General features: G+C 40.2%; 1 long non-coding RNA gene and 1 other non-coding gene across 11 annotated transcripts in view; both read left to right on the top strand.

Moving 5' to 3' along the window:
- The window catches only part of LOC116665292, a 335340-nt gene that overhangs the window by 107630 nt on the left and 210046 nt on the right, over positions 1-17664 (top strand). The gene's annotated exons all lie outside the window — the stretch shown is intronic.
- On the top strand, positions 7328-7399 carry TRNAA-UGC. The gene has a single exon. It is a non-coding gene; the product is annotated as a tRNA-Ala (tRNA).

The raw sequence follows: 17664 nt of genomic DNA, 5'->3' as shown, positions 1-17664 counted from the left end.
GACCAGATCATTCATTGTTTGTATTTATTCTTGGCGTTTCAACAGAGGGGTCCTTTCATAAGATTTCAGGATGAAATCAAGAGGGACAGTTCTTGAAAGAATAAGATTTTCAGGTAAACATTATTGTTCTTGGAGTAAAATATAAAATTTAGGCAACAGAAGATCAATTTGACCTGTTCTTGTATGAGAGTTTCATCATTTTCCCCAACTACATTCTCAGAGTGTCAAAAGGAGAAGTCATGACAGCTGATTGGGTCAGATGTGGGCACGTGACTCAAGATGGACCAATCAGATTTTATCACCTGGAGGAATGAGGACCTGGGTCGTGGAGACTGTCAGTTCACTCTGAGGATCTGGGGAGTCATGTTGAGTTGGAGGATGAGGTTGTCACTGGTTAGTGGATGATAAAATTGAGAAGCTGGCTTGAGGATAGAAGAGAATCAAATCTATGTGCAGAGAGACACAGCAATAAGAGAATGCTTGGTCCCAAAGAGAGAGGAAAAAAGTGTCTGGTAGCTTTCAAGTTTCCCTAACACCCAGCTCTGTGCCTCTGTTTGGCTTCCTTCAGATCCCCTTGTGCTCTCACAATAGACTCTTTTCATTCATGTTTCTTAGGTGAGTTTTCTCCCAACCCCCAACTGATCCCCAAATAATTCTACCCCTGCCTGTTCCCCAGAGCCAGCCCCTCTGGGGTAAACAGTGATTTCTTCCATTTAAAAAAGTTTTTCAGGGATGGGGATTCCAACTCTCATAAAAGCCTACTGCAATATTTAGAAACCTTCAATTAGAGTCTTCCTTATCCCACACCAAACTTTTATAGAAATGAGAGCTCATCTCTCTTGTTGTTTTTCCTTTTTGTTCAGTGGGATAGGAAAGTTTCATTTCTTACTCAAAGTAGGCTGCAGATCTTTCATTAGTATTTCCCAAATTGCTTCATCATGAGAATCCCCCAGGAGGTGCATGTTAAAAATTCAGATTCCCTGTGTCTTTCACTGGATCTAATCCAGGAGGTCTAGGGTGGAGCTAGGAATCTGCATTTTTAACAAGCATCCCTAGTGAGTCCTATAATCAGGGAAGGTGAGAAACATTGTATTTAAAGATAGTTAATAAATGACCTCTTGTGATTTACTGTCTCCAAAAAATTTCCTCATGTCTAATTGCCTCCCCACTTATGTCTACAAGTTCAAACTCTTCATTCTCTTCAAGACTTAGAACAAATGCCAGTGTCTTTGTGATCTCACAGCTCCCAAAAGTTTCCTTGTGCCCTTTTCTAATTCCTCCCTCCTGCTGCCCTTTCCTGCCCCTCTCATGCCTTGTGGCTCCTATCCCCCAACCCCCAGGCGGCCACTGTCTCTGTCATTTTTAGGTTAGCTTGCATTTCCTAGAATTTGGACAAATGGAATTATTTGATATGTATTCCCCTCCTTTGGCTCCTTTCACTCAGTATTATTATTTTGCAGTTCATTCATGTTGTGATGTGTATTAATAATTCATTCCTTTTTATATTTCTGATTAGTATTTTATTGTATGGATATGGCACAATTTATTTATCCACTCACCTGGCAGTGGACAGTTGAGCTGCTTGCAGTTTTCTGGCTATTGCAAATAAAGCCGCTGTAAACGTTCATGTGCAAATCTCTGTATGGACCTTTGCTTTCATTTTTCTTGGATGTATAGTTAGGGGCAGAGATAGCTGGATCACATAGTAAATGTATGTTTAATTTTTAAAGAAATGGCCAAAGTATTTTCTAAAGTGGTAGAGCATTCTGTGTTCCCATCAGCAGTGGTTGAGAGTTCCATTTCACCCACATCCTCGCCAGCACCTCCTATGGTCAATCTTTTAAATTTTAGACAACCTACTGGGTGTATAGTGGCATCTCATTGTGGTTTTAATTTGTATTTCCTTAATGATTAATGATGCTAAACATCTTTTCATGTTCTTATTTGCCACCTGTATGTCTTTAGTTAAGTATCTGTTCATATTTTTTGTCCATTAAAAAATTGGGTTCTTTTCTTATTACTGAGGGGTTTTTGAGAGTTCTTTATAAACTCTAAATACAAGTTCTTTATAGATGTATGATTTTTCAAGTGTTTTCTCTCAATCTATGTCTTGTTTTTTCATTCTCTAAACATTGTCTTTTGAAGAACAGACATTTTTAAAATTTTGGTGAAGTCTATTCAACTTAATTTTTAAAATTAAAAAAAATCACAAATTGGGTCTTTGGTGTTATATGTAAGAAATCTTCACCTAATCCAATTTGTGTTTGTTTTTAATCCACAAGCATTCCTAAAAAAAACATGACTTAGTTTTACCCTGGTACATTGAGATTACCAAATTCTGTTCCCATTTTTTACAGGTTCCAATTATGACCAGCTTGTTGATGAACATTCCAGTGACGTTGTGCTGCACCCTGTCAGTTTAGTTGCTGAGAAAGCCATTTGTGAATCCCAACCTCCTCCCTCAGTGACATCCCCTAGACTGATGCTGAGTATAACCATATTTGGGGCTTAGCCCTCTAGTTGATTGTGTGCTCACACATGAGAAATAAGATCTAGACCATAGATTCTTTCTTTATTGATAAGAATGTCAGATTTGGAGAAAATGAATTCCCCGGACTATTGATTTTTTCCATTTTAACAGAATTCGTTTATTGAAGGAAAAAACTAAATTGACCTGGCAGAGTGTAATCCTCCCTCTGAGCTCCCCACACGTCTACACACACTTGTACTAGTTGTCTGTCTTTAAGGCCACCTAACCTAGAGACTCATCTCCACTGAGCACAAATAATCAGCGGTGTGAATGAGCACATGTTTGGACGTACGGCGGCTGGTAAATATCTTGTGACCCTCTTCTAGATGCTAGTGAAACTGATCTCAGTGTTTTTGTAGCATTTTTATCTTTTATTTTTAATTGAAGGAAGCACATCACTATTTTTTCTTTTTTCACCTCACCACTCACTCTTCAGGGTCCTCTGCTCTTCTCTTAACTTCTTCTCACGCGGTTTGCAGAGAGCTCACATCCCTTCACGAGGACTTCTCCTCCCCACTAGCCTTTTATTTTTCAGGTTGTCACAACCCCCTTATTCATGGCTCATACCCACTCTTCCTTGGTATCTCGTTCCACGTCTTAGAACACTAAGTTTACTCATACTATATTCAACCACAGTTCAACATGCTTCCCTTTTTTATTTCCTGCCTGGCTGTTTTCCATCAGATTTCCAATTCTTATCTCTCCCTTCTTTGACGTATTTGTTCTGATAGAGACTCAACCTAAATGACCGTTGTAGAACCATCAGTCATGATTCTTCTGTGCAGCTGTCCACCATCTTGCTACAAAGAGGCTTGTTGCCTTGACATGCCAGTTTGTCAACATGAAGTTGTATTTTGTGTGAGCTTTCTCTGTGGCCTCTTTAGAAGAATTGGAGATTGAAAGCGTATTTCTGCATTCAACTTCAGTTTGATCCTGACAGTCCTGGGGTGTCACCTCTTCATCTCTAGTGGGCTCTTAGATGGAAATGTCTGTAGCTGAGTCATGAATATTCATGTGTTTATTCACTGATAAATAAATCTAGGGCTTGACGACTGTCAAGCCAGCTCCACCTTCTTCTGCCTGGGTTACTGTTCTGTTGTTACACTGGCTCTGGAGAGGGGGCTTTGGATTGGCATGAAGTAACATGCAGATGTGGTCGTGGGTTCCTTACCGTCTCCAGTGGAAATTTGTCCACATCAGAGAACCTCTGCATGAGGTGGCATGATTGGTTTTATGTGTTCCAGGGAGGCCTCGTATTTGAAAAGCTGGGAATGTTTTGGATTAAAATGCAAGCCTGTTGGCAGAATGATGTGGGGAAGCTTGCATAATGTATAATGCCTGTCAGCACCCTGCCCTGATCGAGCTGGTGCTTATGAGTCCTTCAGTTTAATGAGTCCAATATACACCTATGAGTTTTTATAAGCTAACACCAAAGCAAGGTAGAAAGGGCTGAAACACATATGTTTTTTGACCAACTGTGATATTTGCAGGAACTCACCCATGAGACTTTAAAATGTCTATAAAATTTTCTGTTGGAAGCAGTTTCTGGAAGTGGAAGTGTGCTTGGGGGTCTAAATTTACACAGCCTTGTGAACGTGCATCCCCACCATCATCTGAAGATCTGCCTTAGAGCAAATCCTTCTTCCCCATTCTTCTGTAGTCTTGCATTCATTTATTTTGTCCAGAGACTAAGGCCTTTTGCTTAATCTAATGCCCGTTGATCCATACATTTATTCAAATAAAAAAAGTCCTGGAATTACCAAAAGGGTTAGCAGATAGTAGAGTTGGGGAGGAGAGTGGTGCTTGTAATGGAATTATCTGATTGACTAAGGCCTGACAATGAATGCACTTTTCTTTCCTTCCTTATTGATGAAAATCTCATTTGAATATTCTCCTAACCTTAGTAAGTTCTATACAGAAAACATAAGAGCCTTTCTCTAATGATTGAAAATATTCCTGTGCCTGAGGTTCACATTTCTGAACGTTGACTCTCATTAGGAACAGTCCTTAGTGTACAGTAGGTGCTTGGTGAATATTTGATGAAAAAAATGAATGAATTGCGCAGGACTGCCGTTACTGAAGCTGTGCGAGAAGGACTTAAGTCTGCACTGACACCAGGTCAAGCGTTGCCTATTTTCCTATAAAAGATCATCTTCTACTCTTTTTTTTTTTTTATCCCCTAAATGTGGAACGCAGAAAAGATCAGTTAAACTGTGTTAAGTTGAGATGGGTTTTGATTAACTAACAAATGATATTTTTCTCCTTTTGTCCTTTGTAGAGGAAATATTCAAAAAGACTGACAGCATTAGTAAGAAACAGGTTTGCTCAGATGTAGCTTGAGACACTGTAAAGCTGTCTGGAGCATTCAAGAATGCCGTGGGTTTTGTGTGTGCCAAAACCCTGCAGCTTATACCATCCCAGCTCCGAGATCAGAGAGTTCAACGATCCACGGAGTCAAAAGGGGCACAGCTCAGGCCAAAAAGACTGACAGGATACACAGTATGTATTGTATGTCGCCCTCTTTTAAGAGATGCTCTTTCAAAGAAGACATGAAATGAGAATCTCCTAGCCAAGCTCTCTGCTGTCATCATTACGGCATAATTGGCACAGTGGTTTCCCTGACATCTGTACCAAAGATGTGGCTGATTGCTGAATGCATGATACTGGCGATGGCCGTCAGCTGTTCTGGGTTAGCGTGGCTGATGTAATCACCAGCGTTTCATTCATAACAAGCGCTCATCTTAGTTGGCCCCTTACACCACTTGAATGTGGATTTGTGCCGTACAAGTCAAAGTTCGAGCATGTCCGCAGCGTGAAGTAGTCCAGAAAGTTCTGGTAGGTATTTTATTTGCCAACAATGTTTCTTTCAGTTCTGTCCAATAAAAATAGTTTGAGTGGATGGATGGTGTGGAGAGACAAGGCTCCTCTACCTAGAGGTCTCTCTGATCTTTCATCTTTCCCCCTGAGAGCTCTACTACACTTTTCATCAAAAGCACCAGAAACATGCTTCTTCAGAGTTGATGCTCTTGCCCGTTTCTCGGCGATTGATGATGAGTGCTTTCCCTGTGTAGCCATGTGGATGGTGTAACTGATCTTCCTTGTTCAGCAGTTAATAAGCACTTTTCTTTGCCTGGCAGGCTGACTACTTCTCTTTTAAGACTTGGCTCAGGCATGCTCTCTGTAAAGGTCATTTCTTGACACCTCCCGCCCACAACACCCTGGCTTCTGCTCTCGTAGCATCATGTGTTTATGTCTGTCGCATCACTCACAACACTGTATTGAAATTTTGTGGTACACATCTGTCATCCTCTCCAGAGTGTAAGCTTTTCACGGTCACTGGCCGCCTGAGATTTCAGCTCCACTTTTTCTGATTTCAGTCCCCCCACAAACTCTTCACCCTGTGAAGCTAGGGGTGCCTGACTTCTAGAAATCTGTAAGGCTCATACATTTAAACATGTCCACAGTGTGTACATGATTGCACACGATCAAATCCTTCTCTTAAAGAGACAGGCCAGTTTGCTGTAGCAAACCGTGTACTAGAGACTAAAATCATTTAAGAGTTGATCATTCATTGTCTGCAGTTTCATACTGTGAACATGATCTTTGGGTAGAGGTGGGTGGGCTGGGAATGTTTGGGGTCCGTGCTTTCTTTTCCTTTGTTTTTCATGGTTTTGTAAGATGGGAATCTTAAATGGTTTTTAAAATTTTTATTAAATTTTTAAGTTTGAAGTATAGTCAGTTTACAGTGTTGTGTCAGTTTCTAGTGTATGGCATAAGGTTTCAGTCGTACATATATACACACATACTCGTTTTCATACTCTTCTACATTATAGGTTACTACAAGATACTGAAAATAGTTCCCTGTGCTGTACAGTATAAACTTGTTGTATATCCAGTTTTGTGAGGATTCTCCTTGTGTTTCTGATGTAAGAGTTATTCTGCCGAAGTTCAGCAGTACTCTGTGAGGCTTGTTTCATACGTAGATGTAGTTGTGCTGTGTTCGTGGGAGAGAGTGAGCACTGCACCCTTCTGCTTCCTTACGTGGTCTTAAGAGTAGAAAGAATACCACTTTTGCTCCAGAATTGAGGTTTGGAATGGGGGAGGGCTCCCCCTTCTAGCTGCATGAATGGTGTGTGAGGAGTCTACGCCACTGAGTGGCCTCAGAGAGTTTACCCCAAATGCTTAATTCCTCTCCTGAGCAGAGGACAGCAAAGCTATGGAACTCCTCCTATGGAGGAGTCTACGCCACTGAGTGGCCTCAGAGAGTTTACCCCAAATGCTTAATTCCTCTCCTGAGCAGAGGACAGCAAAGCTATGGAAAGCATGTGAAAGATGATCTTAACTTATAGGTGACAGATAGATTGAGTAGGTAATTGCAGCTTTCCAAACCTGTAGTGCTCAAGAGTTGGTTAACAAACCAACCATTAGCTCTTTTCCCAGGTAAGTGTTTTGCAGTAACGAAAGGTGAAGATACTTAACTATTTTACCAAGAGATGTTAAGTGCAGATGTGTTCATCACATTCTCAGGGGTACAAAAAAAGTAACTGTCTTTAGTTTTTTTTCAAAAATTCTTATTTTTTATTGAAGTGTAGATTTACAGTGTTAGTTTCAGGTGTCCAGCAAAGCGATTCAGTTATACATATACATATATTTTCAGATTCTTTTGTTTTCAGTTTTCTGTAACTCAAATTTATCTCCATCTCTTCATTCATGCCATTGCAGAAAATGAAATCTTAGAAAATGCTACTCAAACAACGCAAAAGATACACAGCCATAGATACACATACACACATCGGGGAGGGTATGGCTCAGTGGTAGAGGGCGTGCTTTGCATGCAAGAGGTCCTGGGTTCAATCCCCAGCACCTCCATTAAAAAAATAAACATAACTTTAATTTTACATATTTTTCATTTTGCTCTTTTGAGATGAGGGTATCCTTTTTTGGGGGTGAGGTTAGTGCTTTATCACTAATGAAATTTAGGATAAAAACTGTTCGTAATGTTGCTTGAGTGTCTGGCAGTCACCCTAGGCCCTGTCTGGAACGCTGGGGTGCCTGGAGGCTCTGGGGCCGGGCTGCCTGATTCCACATCCCAGCTTTTCTCTTAATGAGCTTCTCCAGGAGCCTGTGTGCCTCGGCATCCTTGTTTGTGAGATGGCAACAACAACCTCACCACAGAGGGTTGCTGTGGGGAGAAAATGAGTTAATGTAGGTGGAGAGTCGGGCCAGGGACTAAAACTTTAACCATTAAAACTTGCTTTCTATCCATCCCAATACACATTTTTTTTTCTCATAAAGATGATGTCCAGGCAACATCACAGTGGTTAGACTGACGGACTTCTTGCCAACAGAGGATGGGTGAAAGGACTTGTTTCAGAACATTCCTGCTGTCAGATTACATCAGTGGGCAGTTATTGGCCATTTACCCCACGTGAAAGGCTGTCTAGGGTGGACAGCAGGGAAATGAAGCGGTGGAAAACATGGTCTGCCTCCAAGGAACTTAGAAACATGGCAATAAAATGGGCACATAAAAGCAGCTTTCAGCACAAGACAGTGTATGTGAAGGGCCCATTGAAACCATTGCTCTTCAGTGGGAGTTTAGCTTGTGCCAACATGGGCTTTGTGTGCGGTGCTCTGTGTCACGTGTCTTTTGTTAGGAAGCTATCCTCCCCCTTCAGGAAGCTTTTCCTGCCAGTCTCCTCTGGGTGCACTGGGCGGAGAATGGGAAGGGCATTTCACGTAGGAGGAGCAGCGCAAGCAAAGCTCGGAAGAGCAAGGAGAGCCCACGTGGATTGCGTTCTGTGAAAATGTGAGTGTATCATGGGAAATGATGGGAATGTTGCTGAGACAGGGCAGGTGATGGCCAGCCGTCAGAAACTTGAAGGCGAGAGGTTGATACAATCAGGCCTTACACATCAGGAAACAGTCAAGTGGCAGTGTGGACGGTGGTGTTCCTGGGGCAGGTCTGGAGACGGGGAACCCATTAGGTGGCTGTTTTAATTGTCCAGGTGATGGCTGTTGCTGGCTTGCACTAGTATGGTAGTCAGAGGCTTAGAGAGGAGGGGATAGACTCATGAGCTATTTGGGAAGAAACGTCTGCTGAAATTAGTGACTGGAGGTCAAGGGTGTTGTGAATGATTTGGACTCATGGGAAGGTGTCCTTACCTGACAGGGGGAACGTAGGAGAAGGAGCAGGACTCAGCTGAGAATTGAGTGTCAGGAGCTGGTGAGACATCCAGGTGGAGGTGTCTTGTTGAGGTTGGAAGTGAGTTGGGAGCTTGACAGAGCAGTCTGGATTGAGAGAGAGAATTTGGAGTTCCTGCCATAAGTGAATGAACTGGAGCAGGGAACACGGCGGGGCGGGAGCATGGTGGACAGATGGGCCCTGGGGAACACTCATGTTTAAAGGTGGGAAGAGGAAGAGGAGACACAAAGGAACCTGAGAAAAAATAGAAATGGAGTCAGGGAGCAGAGTGCAGGGAGTGGGAAGTTAAGGGGAGGAAACCAGTGTGGATTACATTTAAAAAGCTTGGCCTGGAAGGTCTGGGGAGAGAAACCATAATGAGATGGGAATAGGCAGATAGTGGGTAAGCAAAGGGAGTTTTGAGCATGAAGGTCCTGCTGGGATGATCCAGGCCTGGGGTTGCGACTGCATGAACCAGAGTGATGACAGGGAATAGGAGAGAAGAAAAGAGCAGCAGGGACGTTAGGAAAACGGGCTCTCCAGGGCTAGGAGACTGAACAAAAGACGATGCTGTTGTCAGGAAGAGGTCATCTCTAGTCGGGCCGTTTCCAGGGGTAAGTACTTGTAGGCTGACCACGGTACGGAGATTACAAAACAGAGGAGGACATGATGATGTTACTATTTAAAATCAGATTATATTTGTCTATACTACTGAACGTGTCAGAATGATGTGTTTTCAGATACACACCTTTTATTTGAATGTGCTGAGGCTGTGCCTTAAAGTGACAAAACACAAGATGACACCAGTTTGCATCTCTTGATTGGAGGGCAGGCAGCATGACGGAATGTTTGAACTCCCAGACTCTATTTGTTTTCACTTGTTTAAAAATGGGGGCAACAGAATGCCTTCTTGAAAAGAAGTTTTTCATTAAAGTATATTTGTTGTACAATATTATATGTTACAGGTGTACAGTATAATGATTCACAATTTTTAAAGCGTATACTCCATTTTTAGTCATTATAAAATACTGGCTGTGTTCGCTATGCTGTATGATATATCTTCTTAGCTTATTTTATACATAGTAGTGTGCTCCTCTTATTCCCCTACCCCTCTATTGCCCCCTGCTTCTCTCTCCCCACTGGTAACCACTAGTTTGTTCTATCTGTGAGTCTCCTTCATTTTTGTCATATTTACTAGTTTGTTGTATTTTTTAGATTCCACATATAAGTGATATTGTACAGTATTTGTCTTTCTCTGACTTACTTCTCTTAGCATAATAATGCTCTCCAATTCCTTCATGTTTCTGCAAATGGCAAAATTTCATCCTTTTTATGACTGAGTAGTATTCTGTTGTATAAATATACCACATCTTCTTTATCCAATCATCTATTGGTGGACATGTAGGTTTCTTCCATGTGTTGGCAATTGTAAATAATGCTGCTGTGAACATTGGGGTGCATGTCTCTTTTCAAATTACTGTTTTTGTTTTTTTTGGGGGATATATACCCAGGAGTGGAATTGCTGGGTCATATGGTAGTGCTAGTTTTAGTTTTTTGAGAAACTTCCATACTGTTGAGAAGGTTGTTTTGGTGATTAAATGAGATCAGCATACACATAAGCATAGTGGCTGACACATAATAAGCACAGAAAAGAAGATTAGTTGTTATTTTTATTCGCATTTTGGCAGTTACTCTTACACATGATTTTTATGCAAATTGCAATTTATTGAACAAGGCTTCAGTAACTTAAATTTTATAATAATTGTAAGTAAGCTTATATTTACTTCTGAGCTGTTAGTAAGAAAGAGATATTATTAGCAGAATAAAATTTACAGAAATCATTAAAAGGAAATATGGAGCCACTTAAGAAAGCTGCCTTTTTTTTTTTTTACCATTTTAGGAAGTCTCTTTACATACCCACGATTGAATTCCATGTAAACTAAAGCTCACAGGCAGATAATTAGGGTGCGTTTAAATCTGTTGTTGAGTAGAGAATGTCTGCTGAACAACATTTAACGCAACGCAGCCACAGGGCACTTAGCCTTAAAATTGTATTTGTTTATGTATAATCTGTATCAGAAAAATTGTACTGAATTTGAAAATACTTCCTTCCAATAGGTCAGAATTACTGAGGGGTTTAGATAATTTAAAATTTGTTTTTGCGTTTCTGTGATTACATTGCTGAGACTCGGAGGGGCTTCATGTTATGTTCCTTCTGGGATGCTCTGGGACTGCATTCTGCATGTGGTAGGTATTTGATAAACATTACTAGTGTGCGTGCAGGAATCAAATAAAATTTTTTATAATAATTTCTGAAATTGGTTCATTATTTCATGCAATGATTGGGACATTTTAGTATTTGTTTTAGTCATCTAGCGTCAGGATGGGAAGATACCTCAGTTTAGTTAATAGTTTCATTTTCTTCTGGGATGTGTATCTACAGATCATTTCCCTTTCTGTCCAAAAGAATAGACTAATTCAGTATGGGTAGAGTTTCTGGAAATCTGATGCTCAGCATCGGACTGTGGTTATTATATTTATGAGGGACGTGAGTCAAGTTTCTCTTCTCATGGAGGATTTGGGTTTCATATCAAGGACTATTCATTTATCAAGCTCATTTCCTCCACAAAACTCTGTGAGATATGATATGTTTTAAGTTCAATCTGAAACACACTAAGATTTGTAACCGTCTTGAAATAAAATTGATTCCTAAAAAGGTTTTTCCATTCACTGTGGATTTCCCTTTTCACAACTGTGATGTTGACTTTCACTACAGAGTGAAAAAGAGAGCCAAGTTTGGGCTTCCTGTGCGAGGATGCCTATCAGGAGCCCGCTTGTAAATAAGAAAACGCCAGACCCCTCACTGTCCAGAGTGAATTTCAGGCCTTCTTGAATTAAATCAAAAGAAAACATTATTATGGAATCTCTCCCTTCCGTTCTAGGTGGTATTGCTCATTGATCCTGACCTGGGTCATTTTTTTCCCCATTTGACTATTTCTGTTTCCTTTCTTTGGAGAAAAGGAATACCTGACACAAAGGAAGCAAATCTGCAACGATTCCAGCCTGGTCAGGGTGGTGTAATTTGGTTGAGGGTAGAGGGTTCATATTTGAGGGAAAGAATCAGCACTGAGGAAGGAGATACAGAAGATTCCAGAGTCCCATCTGGACAACACTTTGAGTTTTCTTCAAGATCTTCTCTAAAATATGAATTTCAGTGGGTTGTACTGCATTTATAAGATTATTTACAGCACCTCACTCAACCCAATAGCTTATGTATGCCTATAATTTTATAGTCAGTGAGTAGTGAAATGATGTAAACTTCAGTGGTGAAATCAGATACGTCTAGGTCTTCCCAGTAATTGTTTTTTCTCCATTAAAAAAAAAAAAAAGCACTGATAAGTGGACAAAACTTACCCAAAGCAAAACAAATAAAATTCCCCTTTTGAAGCCTGACGCTTAATGAGATTTGACGGAAGAAAGAAATTCTGCAATATATCCTTTGGTTATAAGGCTAAGGAGTTGGATTTCCTAGTCCCTCCTTCTTTCACATCTATTTTATCTGTTCATTGAGGTTTCAAATTCCCTTAATAGGAAGATAAAGCCTTTTCTTTCCCAATTACAGCGAAGATTTCAAATGCAAATAGAGTTCGGGAGCTGAGTAATTAAAATTTACACTAAAGTGTAAATGACTAACACCAGAGTCTTTCTGCAAAGCAGGAATCCTTTGCTTCTCACCTGGAGAGCCTGAAACTGGTCTTTCTAGGAGCAGGCATAGTGCAAATTGGATCTGCTATTCACCATTTCTTCTCTTTCCATGTGACTCTGTTTATGTCTTAAATCAACAGATTGACTCTGTATATCACCAATAAAACATTCATCATTTCTGTATGTTATCTCTTGGCTTTTGAATAGTGTGTGGAGCTGGAATAATTATAACTCAGGCTGTTTGGTTATAGATTAGAAACATATGATTTGAAACAAACATACCTTTGAGAAAAGACAACATTTGGAACTTGTTATCGTTGTAAGCATAGTTTTTTTTTTTTTTTTTTTTTTTTTCTGAAAAGACAATCGTATGGGATTCTAATGCTCTGACTGACCTAAGAAAGAGCAATAAGGGACTTAATGCTTTTCTTTCCTCACACAGCTTTCCTGGCCAGTGACTGGGATCTGAATGATTGGCAAAGTCCGTAACTGAGTTCTTGGGAAAACAAATGACCTCATAGATGGAGTGGTTCCACATTAGGAAGTGCAAGAGTTATGAAATGCAGTCACAGCAGGGAAAGAAGTTTGTTTGCTTTTGTATGGGGAGTTTTTGTTTCTAAGGTGCTACAGGGTGGGTCAGGCTAATACATGCCTTTACTGTGGTCCTGGGGAGAAATTCTGGTCTACTTTCCTCTCATTTAATTCTTTTTATTTTTGATCTGGGTTTTTGGCACCCAGAGTCATGTGATATGTTTGAGGCTACCAGGTGAGAGTGCCTTTTGGCCTGTATTTGAAGCTCTGCTTTCTGGTTCCTGGCTTTTTTTTTTTTTTTTTTTTTAGAACATTCATCCCTGTAACTCCCTTCAGTGGTTTGTAGCCATTTGTCTATGTTGAAGGGCTGTATATTGTTTCTGATATTGTTATAAGAATTCAACAGGAGTTTAACTAGTACACCCATTACATCTCATATATTTAGGAAGCCGTAGACAAGGGGGAGAGGTAGGCGACCCTGCCCTGGGGACTCAGGACAGGGAGGAGAGGTCTCAGCAGTCTCAAGTCACTAGCACCCGCGGTCAGCCCAGGCACAGGGTCAGTTCCCTTTTCTGTTCTTGTCTGGGTGGCTCCCAGCAACCTAGATTCGGCTTTTGTCTCTTCCTTGTCCACTCCTTAAGAGCTGCCCTGGACCCTTGGGCTCAGAAGATTGTTAACAAAGAAGACTCTTTTCCCTCCAACTTTCTAGTTTCCATCTCCAAGCCTATCGTGATTTTTTCCCCTTTTAAGTGGGCTTTATTTATTTATTTTTAATAACAAGTCTGGTTTCACAGCAAAACAGCAAAGGGTACAAATTTCTTATATATCCCCTGCTCCCACGGCCCCTCGCTGTCAGCATCCCCCACCAGAGTGATGCTTTTGTTACAATTGAGAACCTACATTGGCTCATCATTATCACTCAGAGTCCACAGTCTACACTAGGACTGACTCTTGGTGGTGTACACTCTGTGGGTTTGGACGACATGTATCCACCTTTAGGGTGTCATACAGAGTAGTTTCACTCCCCTAAAAATCCTCGGTATTTTGCCTATTCATTCCCCACCCCCTCCTAACCCCTGGCAACCACTGATCATTTTACTGTCTCCATAGGTTTGCCTTTTCCAGAAAGTCATATATTCGTAATCATCCAGTATGTAGCCTTTTCAGATCGGCTTCTTGCACTTAGTAATATGCACTTAAGTTTCCTCTAAGTCTTTTCATAGCTTGATTGTTCATCTCTTTTTAGCACTGTATAAATCCTCCATTGTTTGGATGTGCTACAGCTTTATGTATCCATATAGACATCTTGGATGCTTCCAAGTTTTGGCACTTATGAATAAAGCTGCTATAACATCCTTATTCCTTTTTTTTGTGTGTGTGGGTATATATGTTCAACTCCTTTGAGTAGTTACGAAGCAGTGTGATTGCTGGATTGTATGGTAGAGTATGTTTAGCCAAATTGTCTTCCAAAGTGGCTGTACCATTTTGCATTCCTACTAGCAGTGAATGAGAGTTCCTCTGCTCCACATTCCTGTCATTTGCTGTTGTCAGCATTCTGGATTTTGGCCATTCTTATAGATGTGTAGTGGTATCTCATTATTGTTTTAATTTACATTTCCCTAATGATGTATGATGTAAACATCTTTTCATATGCTTATTTGTCATCTGTATAACTTCTTTGGCAAGGTGTTTATTCAGGTCTTTTGCTCATGTTTAAAATCACATCATTCATTTTTTTTTTGTTGTTGAGTTTTAAGAATTCTTTGTATATTTTGGATAACTGTCTTTTATCAGTTTTTTCTTTTTTTGGCAAACATTTTCTTCTAGGCTGTGGCTTGTCTTCTCATTCTCTTGACAGTGCCTTTTACAAAGCAGACATTTTTCGTTTTGTCAAGGATCTGTTGATTCTATTTATGTGGATCTATTCTGGGCTCTGTATTCTGTTCCATTGATCTATGTGTCCATTCTTTGGCTGATACCATGCTGTCTTGATTACTGTAGCTCTATAGTAAGTTTTTAAGTTGGATAACATCAGTCCTCCAGCTTTTTTCTTCTCTTTCAGTATTGTGGTGGGTATTCTGGGTCTTTTCTCTCTCCATATAAACTTTACAACCAATTTGCTGATATCCAAAAAACAACTTTTTGGGATTCTGACTGCATCTATAGATCTGTGGAATCTACTGATCAAGTTAGAAGGAATTGACATTTTGATGATATTGATCCTAATTATTTTTAAGTTTGAATTTGTTTAGCCAGGCACAATCTCATTTATAACTCATGATAATCCCATGAGATGAGAAAACTGCAGAAACTGAGGCTCAGAGAAGCTGGGTGGTTAGTTCAGGATCACCAGGTGGGAAATGGTAGAGGCAGAATTTGAGTGCAGATATGCCAGTCCCAGAGTCTTTGCTCTGAGCTAGCTTCCAAGGCAGTATCATGGAATGCTTCAGGCATCAAAGCTCTAGTATTAAATCACCAAATGCTGGACATGTGACCCGGCGTGTAGGATAACTTCTTTGCTTCAGTTTCCTCATCTGTAAAATAGGGGTGATAAAATAGTCCCTGCTTCATAGAGTTGTTTTGGGGACCAGTGGGGTTGGTCACACGCAGTGATGTGAACAGTGCCTGGAACATAGTGAAAACTTAATGTGTTCTATTCATTGCTAGTATGCTCACTCCATGTTGATCACAGTGCTCTTTGGAGCCTGGGCTTCGGCATTTGTGCAACAGTCTAAGGATTTGTAGAAAGAGCAGTGGCCATCTGGCATGTCTGGAAGAATGCCTGCTCCTTGGTACAAAGAGATCTTTGTACCTAGTAGGGGTGAGTGCATGTGGGGGAGCAATACCTTTCATTCCACAGCACGATAAAGGCCTTAAAACACAGATATGTCTGCAAAAGGCAAGTCCTGTCTTAATGTTTTTCTAAAGCGCACATGGCTCATATGGCAAATATTTCCCTCAGTACAAAAAAATTGTGCACCAGAACCTGGGACCAGGGACAAAACAGAAAGGGAAAACAATGTTAAAACTGGGAACCAGAGATGCGAAAGACAATCTTCGTTCCTAAATATGTAAGAGAAGCATCATTAACAAAATTTAATCTAGTGCTATTTCTAGATCTAGACTAATGTCTCACAACCTTTTTTTTTTCATTGTCACGTCTTTAAGGAAAAAACTAAATTAAATTTAAATTAATGAATTAATCAACTTAATTAAAATGAATTGATTTCTCCCTAATGAGAGAAATCAAAAGTCAAACACTAAGAAATAATATTTGTCACAAATATTCTTACCATAAATCTTTTTTTGATTTATTGGTGCTCTTATTTTATTTTTTATTACAAATACTTTATTTTTTTTTATTGAAGTACTCTCAATTACAATGTGTCAGTTTCTGGTGTACAGCACAATGTCCCAATCATGCATCATAAATCTTATTATAAGCCATTATAACATGTAATCTAGACTCTACTTGCCTCATCTCTCACATGAATTACTGTGATAGGCTCGTAACTGAGCTTGATACCTTTAGAACTTTTAAATTGATCTACAGACCAAAGGACTTTGAATGGAGGTTTATTTTTGCTTTGAAACTGGTGCGAGAGGATGAGTTTTAGGAACCTCCTTGATGCTCCCTTGTCACTTTGTTCCTGGCTGGACCTTACACTTGGATTAAGTAAGATAGCCATGAGTTTGTCACAGGGTTGAGCCTAAGTTCCATAGCATCTCATTTTAGGCCTCTGTCAAGGGGCTGCTGGGTGCCTAATTCCTCTGGCCTCTCCGGACCCATCTAATGGCTGAGCCTGTCAGTTTGCTTCCCTCCACATCTACATGTACCATCATTCTCTCTGTGATTCCTTTTTAGTGCTTTTCTATATTTTCAGAAAGCCCTCTGTATTGTTGTAGCCAACACAAACACCTCCCTCCCATTAACAACCAACTCGAGAATCATTTTTTTTGTGTTGCTTGGCTCCACATTCACCTTTTATTTCTCAACAGATCAATTGCCCTTAGTCTGTGCTGCACGATCTCACATTTGGCAAGATGTGTGTGTGTGTGTGTGTGTTTTCTTTCCAGTTCACGTGGGTGTTTGTCGTTTTACAACTAGATCGTAAGTTCTTTTTTGGAAAGGACAGCTCTTTCTTCAGTAGGAATTCTAAGATCCGTACTGAGTACACAGAAGACGGTCAGGAAACACTTCGAGTCTTGAAAACCGGAGTATCCATTACGAATCATTCATGTTGACAGTCATCAGGGAACTCTCACATTCATCTACTATTGCCTTATTTAAGCTGCAAGGTGCAGGAGGGAGACTAAACCAGCTCCTAGAATTTGGATTCCATGGACCAGCTGAATCTCAAAAATATATTTTGGGACAAAGAATAGAATTGTTGACTTTTTAAATTTTGCCAGTTATGGACAAAATGCCAGCAACTATCTCATATAGCTATATCATTTCATAAAAAAGGGCACTGATTCACCAAAAGAATAGAAATGACAATCTTAAAATGGCACAGTCTTAAATGGAATCAATTTAACTTTATGAAAAATTCACTGTATTTTCCTTATTGTTTCTAATTTTTCCGCCCATGAGGGAAAACTAGCATTCACTAGCAGTCTTCCAGGGGGGAACTGATCAGATCCATCCTCCTTTTATTTGGTCTAGTCTGATATATCTCTTCCTTACTTTCTCTGAAAGTGGCCAATGGCCCCAAAT

Source organism: Camelus ferus, chromosome 8 (assembly GCF_009834535.1).
Source record: "Camelus ferus isolate YT-003-E chromosome 8, BCGSAC_Cfer_1.0, whole genome shotgun sequence".
NCBI lineage: Eukaryota > Metazoa > Chordata > Mammalia > Artiodactyla > Camelidae > Camelus > Camelus ferus.
This window is presented reverse-complemented; position numbering and strand designations above follow the sequence as displayed.